At 38.9% G+C, this 8,160-nt stretch overlaps 1 non-coding gene across 1 annotated transcript; it reads right to left on the reverse strand.

Annotated features, from left to right (window-relative positions):
- Positions 1-2,933: 2,933 nt before the first annotated feature.
- LOC128292467 (small nucleolar RNA R71) lies at positions 2,934-3,040 on the reverse strand. The gene has a single exon (XR_008282452.1). It is a non-coding gene; the product is annotated as a small nucleolar RNA R71 (small nucleolar RNA).
- Positions 3,041-8,160: the final 5,120 nt, after the last annotated feature.

An 8,160-nucleotide genomic window follows, 5' to 3' on the forward strand; every position in this document is an offset into this window, starting at 1 on the left:
CGATGATAGTTAGTTTCTAGAATGATTAATTATAAATATTTAAAACCTATCATGAAATCACACGATCAGTGACACACCAGATTCATCCATAACGTCCAGGCTGGGTTTGGGGTGTTACATAGTCTCTCTACAAGTAAGTCATCTAGATGGTTTTTCTTGGTGATTTTTGTACTTTTAGAACCCTTGTAGCATGAGCTTTTAAATAAAGGGACTATTTTCTAAAAAGGCTGAAAGTCTAGGGTTTTACCATGAGAGTGTTCATGTTGTTTTTTGGAATTTTATGAAAGAAAATGAATCATGGTTGTGAAATAAACAACTTTTGTGAAGTAGTTTTCATGGAAACCCTAACTAAGGACCATTTTGCATAAGTTGTAACATAGTTGATAAATGTATGAAATAATCAGAATTGTGGGCTGCTCTTGGTATAAAAAGTATTCAGCTAGACTTTATTAATGAGAAAATGTGATAAAAATTAATTTTCGGGCATAGGGGTAAAATGGTCATTTTGTGAAAGTTTAAGGGAAAAATGGTCATTTTGCCCAATTATGAATTGTTGAGTACCTAGATCAATAAAATGATTAAATTGTGAATTTTTATCATTATAGATCAAGAATTACAAAATTTGGGCCTAGACTGGGGAAAACCAAAACAAGTGGACTAAGTCGAACTAGTCGTCTACATTTTGTAATCCGAGGTAAGTTGTATGTAAATAACACAACTACATTGTTATTATATGTGTTTGAATTGATATAGCATAAATTGCTTGTTTATGGAAATGATTATGTATGATGAATATTGAGATGGTAGAACTCCCATTTGAACCTTAGGAAATTGATAAACCGTAACTTATACATATTTTTATCGCATGCTTAGCACCTTTATGGATGATTTCTCCTTAGATTTGGTGAATTCGATCCTCCTAATTCTTTAATTTCATGTTTTATACTTAGGTGAGCATAGAAGAGTAAAACGAGCGAGAAACGGGCCGAAAACAGAGAACATGGACCCACAAGGGAAATCAACACGGCCTGGACTTCCTCACACGGGTAAGCCACACAGCCGTGTCCATTTGGCAGGATCAAAGCACAATTTACACGGGTAGACTATACTCCCGGCTTTGACTACGGGCTGGAGCAATCGCACACGGGCGTGTCACATGGGCGTGTCCCTGTCAAGCCCAAGTATAGTCCTATTCAGAAAAGGCCACTTTTGAGGGCTCTTAGGCATTCAAAAGCCTATTTAAACACCTGAGGAGGCACTTAGAAGGGAGGCACGGAGTAGGAGTCAAGGAATTACACAAGGGAAGCTGATTGATCCATCTCAAAAGCCGGATTCATCGTCAAGACCGAAGATCTCCCTTCAATTTTCATTTAAGGGTTTTGGGTTTTCTTTATGTTTTGTTATCTTTATTCTCTTGAGATGTTTTCTTTCATAATTATCTAAACCCCCTAAATACCTAAGGGGAATGAAACCTAAGATAGATCTTGTTATTATTATCTAAATTGTATGATAAATATTTGACTTGTTCTTAATTATGTGTTCTTAATTCTTGTTTTAATATTCTAGGATATTGATCCAAGTTAATACTCTTATTCAGAGGAGGAAAAGTCCCTGTCTAAGAGTAAATTTGTCGTAATTAAGCGAAGTTGATTGCACGCCTAGAGATAAGGTGACAAGATTTTTCTGGATTAGGGTGAAACCTAATAAGAGAGTCCATAGATCGAGTTAATGCAACACTAGGTGTTAATTAGAAAGAGATTTCAATTAATCAACCTAGGGTTAGATGTTATTAGTCTTGAGAGAGATGATAATATAACTTAGGGATTTCTACGGATCAAGTCAAATGAATAAATCGTCTGATTCAGAGTCAAATAATAAGTGAAGTCTAGGAGGATTTTTCCTTGGGTATTGTCTTAATCAATCAAGTTTTCTCAAAAGCTTTTCCCCAATTTTCTCTCCGTGCATCCTTAGTTTAGTTAATTAGTTTAGATAAACAAACCCCTTAATTTTTAGGCTAGATAATAAAAAGGAAGTAATTACTAGTACCCTTGGTTCCTTTGGGTTCGACAATCCGGTCGTGTTAAAGCTATACTACTGTTCGATAGGTACACTTGCCTTCATCGTGATAATAGTTAGTTTCAAGAACGATTAATTATAAATTTTTAAAACCTATCACGAATATCACATATCAAGTTTTTGGTGCCATTGCCAGGGAACTAAGATATTAGGAACACTCGATTTTTATTACTTTAGCCATTTTACTTTATTTGCAATTTAAATTTTTATTTTCTTTTCTAATTTTTCTTTTATTCGTTCCTGGCAGGTTTTTATAGTGTATAAGTTTTTATAGTGTATAACTAGAAGAAACCTGTCGGGACCATTATTGTTTGATAGTGAGATCGATCGCACAGTTTGCAGAAACTGAAGAGAAATAAGGCGAAGCTTACGATACACAGAGGAAGAGCAAGAGGATGATACTTCAACCACAAATGAGGAGATGGTTGAAAACTAGGAAAATCCGCTACCTCCTGCGATTGTCGCTGATCTAGTAAATCAGAATCTTGCTCCGCATACTATGTATGATTCTGCTAAACCTTCTTTAACAGGAACTGAATCAAGTATAGTTAGGCCTGCTGTTGCTGCGAATAATTTTGAACTGAAACCTAACACCATTCAAATGATCCAACAATAGTATAGCTTTTGGGTTTGCAAGACGAGGACCCAAACGCTCATTTAGCGAATTTCTTAGAATTTTGCAACACTTTTAAAATCAATGGCTTTCTGATGATGCCATTCGCCTTCAGTTATTCCCTTTTTCATTGAGGAACAAAGCTAAACAATGGTTGAACTCGTTACCACGAGGGTCAATCACTACTTGGGAACAAATGACCGAAAAGTTTTTATTAAAATATTTTCCACCGGCTAAAATGACTAAATTATGTAATGATATCTCAACTTTTGTGCAGATGGATTTAGAAACACTCTATGATGCATGGGAGAGATACAAGGACCTTTTGCGAAGATGCCCTTACCATGGGTTACCACTCTGGCTACAGGTTGGTCTGAATCCTTCGACTAGATAGATGATTGACGTAGTTGCTGGTGGAACTATCAATAATAAGACACCTGAGGATGCTTATGAATTTATAGAAGAGATGTCACTGAATAATTATTATGGCAACTCATGAGAACAAAGCCAACAAAAATAGCCGATGTTTTTAACATCGATTCAGTCACCATGCTCTCTAATCAAGTAGAACTTTTGAATAGAAAAATTGACGATTTTCTTGGTTCTTCACAGGTTCACCCAGTAATGCAGTGCGAAGAAAGTGGAGGTGGATCAAGCAATTCAGAATACCCACCCTATGGCCACAACATGGAGAACGAGCAGTTAAATTACATGGGTAATAATCCTTGATCTCAAAATAATCCTTATAGTAATACTTACAATGCAGGTTGGAGGAACCACCCAAATTTCTCATGGGGAGGCCAAGGGAACCAAAGACCACCACCTTCAGGCTTCCAACGACCACCCTACCAACAAGAGAAAAAGTGGAACCTTGAGGAGATGCTAACAAAATTCATCTCGGTGTCAGAAACTCATTTTTAGAATACCGAGACAGCACTTAAGAATCAACAAGCATCGATCCAAGGGCTCGAAACTCAGATAGGATAGCTCACCAAATTAATATCTAAACGACCACAAAGTAGCCTGCCGAGTAACACTGAATCTAACCCAAAGGAACAACTCAACACAATTACCATCCAAGACAAGGAAGGGTTAGTGGAACCTGAACTAGAACCGAGGCAAGGAATTGCGGTAAGTAAAAACAGAGGTGAGGAAGACCACAGTGAACAAACACCGGTAAGTAAAGAGTACAGACTCGTATGCCATATCCCAATGAAACAAGAAAAGACTATACAGACGAGCAATTCGGTAAATTTCTTAAATTATTAAAGAAATTACATATTAACTTATCGTTTATTGAAGCTCTTTCACATATGCCAAACGCAATCAAATTCTTAAAGGAGCTTTAAACAAATAAGCGGAAGTTGGATGAAACGTCACATGTAAGCTAAATGCGGTTTGCTCAGCCATAGTACAGAATAAGCTGGCCAACAAATTAAAAGATCTAGGGAGTTTTACGATTCCATGTTTAATTGGTAGCTTAGATGTTAATAATGCTTTGGCTAACTTAAGGGCTAGTATCAATGTCATGCCTTACAAAATGTTTAAGCAACTAGGTCTTGGGAAACCCAAACAAACTAGGATGAGTATTCAATTAGCTGATAAAACAATAAGATTTCCTAGGGGTATTATTGAAGATGTACTCGTTAAAATTGACAAATTTATATTCCCAATTGATTTTGTTGTTCTAGACATAGAAGAGGATAGTAACGTTCCTTTAATTTTAGGGAGGCCTTTTTTAGCAACTACTAGAACAATAATTGATGTTGGCACAGGTTAACTCACACTTCGTGTGGGAGACGGAATAATCACCCTTCAAGCTCGCAATTCGAGTAACACATTGAAAATTGAAGGTGGTGGTATAAATCATCCTACTAAAACTGACCATGTGGTGCAACCTACTTTGCAGGAAATAGGTTTGAAGAACATACATGAGCCATGTTTAAGCAAAGGACCTATCTATGAAGAACGAAGGCTACAAATCGAGGAACTAGATGAATGGCGGACACATAAATTGAAAACACAGAATAAACCAAAACCACGCCATGACAAGCTAAATTTTTCCCCAAATCAACTTAAGGTTGGAGACAAAGTGCTAGTAGACGCAACAGACCATCGTATTACCACTTCTGAACCGAATGAAGAAATCCCTCTTACGATAGCATTTTTTCATTTGGTACAATCGAGGTAATTCATCCCAAATTCGGCACATTCAAGGTAAATAGTACTCGTCTTAAACCTTATGTTGATAAAACTGATAGTAGGGGTGAGAAGTGTAAACTCCTCGAACCACCATGATCTCGCAACAAGAGAGGTAAGTCGAGCTTAGACTATAAATAAGGGCTTCTCAGGAGGCAACCCGAGCACTGACAGTATTGATTTCTTTAAAAAATTTTAGTTTTTAACATCTATTCACTAACTGAGTCCTTGAAACACAGGTTTTCTAACCTACACGGCCATGCATAAGGGCGTGCCTTAGGCTTTTCTCACACCACGGGAGGAGACACGGCTGTGCGACACGGCCTTGAGAAATCAGGGAAAAAATTTTCCCCAACACGAGATGCGATAAACTGCCACGGCCGTGTGACGTGGCTATGGGCGGGTCTGTCAAAACAACAAGGGCGTGTGACACGCCCGTGTCTAGAAATTGTTGTTAAAACTGAGAATTTAGCACAGGCATGCGACACGCTCGTGCCCACCACTCGTGCTCAAGACTGATAAAACAACACAGGCATGCACCTATACACACGGGCATGGAAGAAACGAACAAAGTAGAACACGACCGTGTGACACGACCGTGTGCATCGACACCCCCAAAGAACACGGGCGTGTGACGAATTTTAGACGCGCGCAAATTCAAAATTGCAAAACACACAGCCGTGGGGAATCTATATAAACCCCTCACTATTCATCACCCCATTCCCTAAAATCCCTAACCCTAGCCGCTGCAACTTCACACGCCCTACCTACCACGCCCGTGCACCTACCACGGCACCACCTTTGACCACCCAAAGCTCTTCCCTCTTGCGTTTGTTTACTATTTTCTCTCTATTCTTTTCAAATATTTTACTTATTTCATGATTATTCTTGTTTTATTTGAGTAAATGTTCATAGTTATAATAATACTTATGTTCTTTGTTAGAAATTTTCCATTTTAGTCAATACATTAGGATACATTCATCCATTTTTTTTTCTTTTTGTGTTTCCATGGATTTCATGCTCACCCACACCATATTTCATATTATCCAACCCACATGTATTCATTCACTAGATATTTCAATTTGCATGACTCTCATAGTCCTATTCATAATAATGACCTGATATATTTGCTTTGGTTGTTTTAGTCTAGTACGTGAGCCCCATGAAATATTCTTATTCAATTTTAACACGCGTACATTCTAGGGGAGTATTTAACTTCAACTCTTCATTGCAGGTATACAATGTCAACCTCACGTGGTAAGAAGATCGTTGTCCCTGCCTCGAAGAAGAGGAAAGGAGCAGCGTCATCCTTGGGTCCTACCACGGAGATTAAGTTTCCCTTAGGACCTCAAGAGGAACTATTTCAGATATTACAGGCCCGACTGCTAGGTGCGGTGCGCTGCATTGACTGGGCCACACTTGAACAAATTCAAATGGCTGACGCGGTCTGAGCCCTCTTGACGACTGAACCGTAGGGGCTCTTCTTTGATATCATCGAGCCGACGTACCTCAAGCTCATAATGGAACTCTGCTCGACCTTCTATCTTCAGGTCGTCATGAAAAGCTTCAATGATACTGGAACGGTCCAGTTCCACCTTGGTTGTCTAGAGTGCCAGTTGAGTGTACTGGAGTTTAGAATTGAGCTAGGGCTGTACACGGAGGAGTTCATGGACGACAATGAACTCGAAACCCTCCATCGCCACATCTACTACTCTCCCTTAAAGTGTTGGAAGGACCTCGTCCCTGCCTTGGCCACCTGTGATCCTAGCCGCTCTAAGGTATTAGCCCTCACCCCATCCCTGCGATACCTACACATGATCTTGGCCTACACTCTGACAGGATGACGAGAGAGCACCGGCGTCGTCAACACTCACGACGCCTATTTCCTACGGGGCATGGCAAATGGGCACATCTTCGACCTTACCTATTTCATTGCCCTCGCCATCCGCCATCAGACGGAGCGGTATAGGAGAGGAGTCATATCTATCGGGTCCTATGTGACTCGATTGGCTCGACACATTGGGCTCCTCAACACAGCGGCACAATCATCCTCCCTCACTCTCATCGGCTAGATGTCCCCATAGGGCATTGATACATAATATTCACAATAGGTTTTAAATATTTATAATTAATCGTTCTTGAAACTAACTATTATCACGATGAAGGCAAGTGTACCTATCGAACAGTAGTATAGCTTTAGCAAAACCGGATTTTCGAACCCAAAGGAACCAAGAGTACTAGTAATTACCTTCTTTTTATTATCTAGCCTAAAAATTAAGGGATTTGGTTATCTAAACAAATTACTAAACTAAGAGTGCATAGAGAGAAAATTTGGGAAAATACTTTTTAGAAAATTCGATTGATTAAGACAATACCTAAGGAAAAATCCACCTAGACTACACTTGTTATTTGACTCTGAATCAGACGATTTATTCATTTGACTTGATCCGTAGAAATCCCTAAGTTATATTATTATCTCTCTCGAGACTAATAACGTCTAACCTTAGGTTGATTAATTGAAATCTCTTTCTAATTAACGCTCTAGTGTTGGATTAACTTGATCTATGGATCCCCTTATTAGGTTTCACCCTAATCCAGCAAAATCTTATCACCCTATCTCTAGGCGTGCAATCAACTCTGCTTAATTATGATAAATTTACCCTTAGACAGGGTCTATTCCTCCTCTAAATAAGAGCATTATCTCGAATCAATATCCTGGAATATTAAAACAAGAATTAAGAACATATAATTAAGAACAAGTCAAATATTTATCATACAATTAAGATAATAATAACAAGATCCGTCTTAGGTTTCATTCCCCTTAGGTATTTAGGGGGTTTAGTTCATACTTATGAAAGAAAGCATCTCAAAAGCATAAAGATAACAAAACATAAGAAAACCCAAAACTCCTAAAGGAACTTGAAGGGAGATCTTCAGTCTTGATGATGAATCTGGCTTCTGAGATGGATCAATCTACTTTCCTTGAGTAATTCCCTACTTCCTATTCTGCGTGCCCCCTCCTAAGTGCTCAGGTGTTTAAATAGGCTTTAAAATGCCTAAGAGCCCTCAAAATTAGCCTTTTTCGAATAGGGTTATACTTGGGCTCGACAAGGACACGTCCGTGTGACACGACCGTGTACGATTACTCCAACCCATGGCCAAGGCTATTGAATAGGCATGGGTGTGTAGTCTACCCGTGTAATTCATGCTTCGATCCTGCCAAAAGGATACGGTCGTGGTACACGCCCGTGTGAAAAAGTCCAAGCCGTGTT

This window comes from Gossypium arboreum, chromosome 4 (genome assembly GCF_025698485.1).
Source record: "Gossypium arboreum isolate Shixiya-1 chromosome 4, ASM2569848v2, whole genome shotgun sequence".
Classification (NCBI taxonomy): domain Eukaryota; kingdom Viridiplantae; phylum Streptophyta; class Magnoliopsida; order Malvales; family Malvaceae; genus Gossypium; species Gossypium arboreum.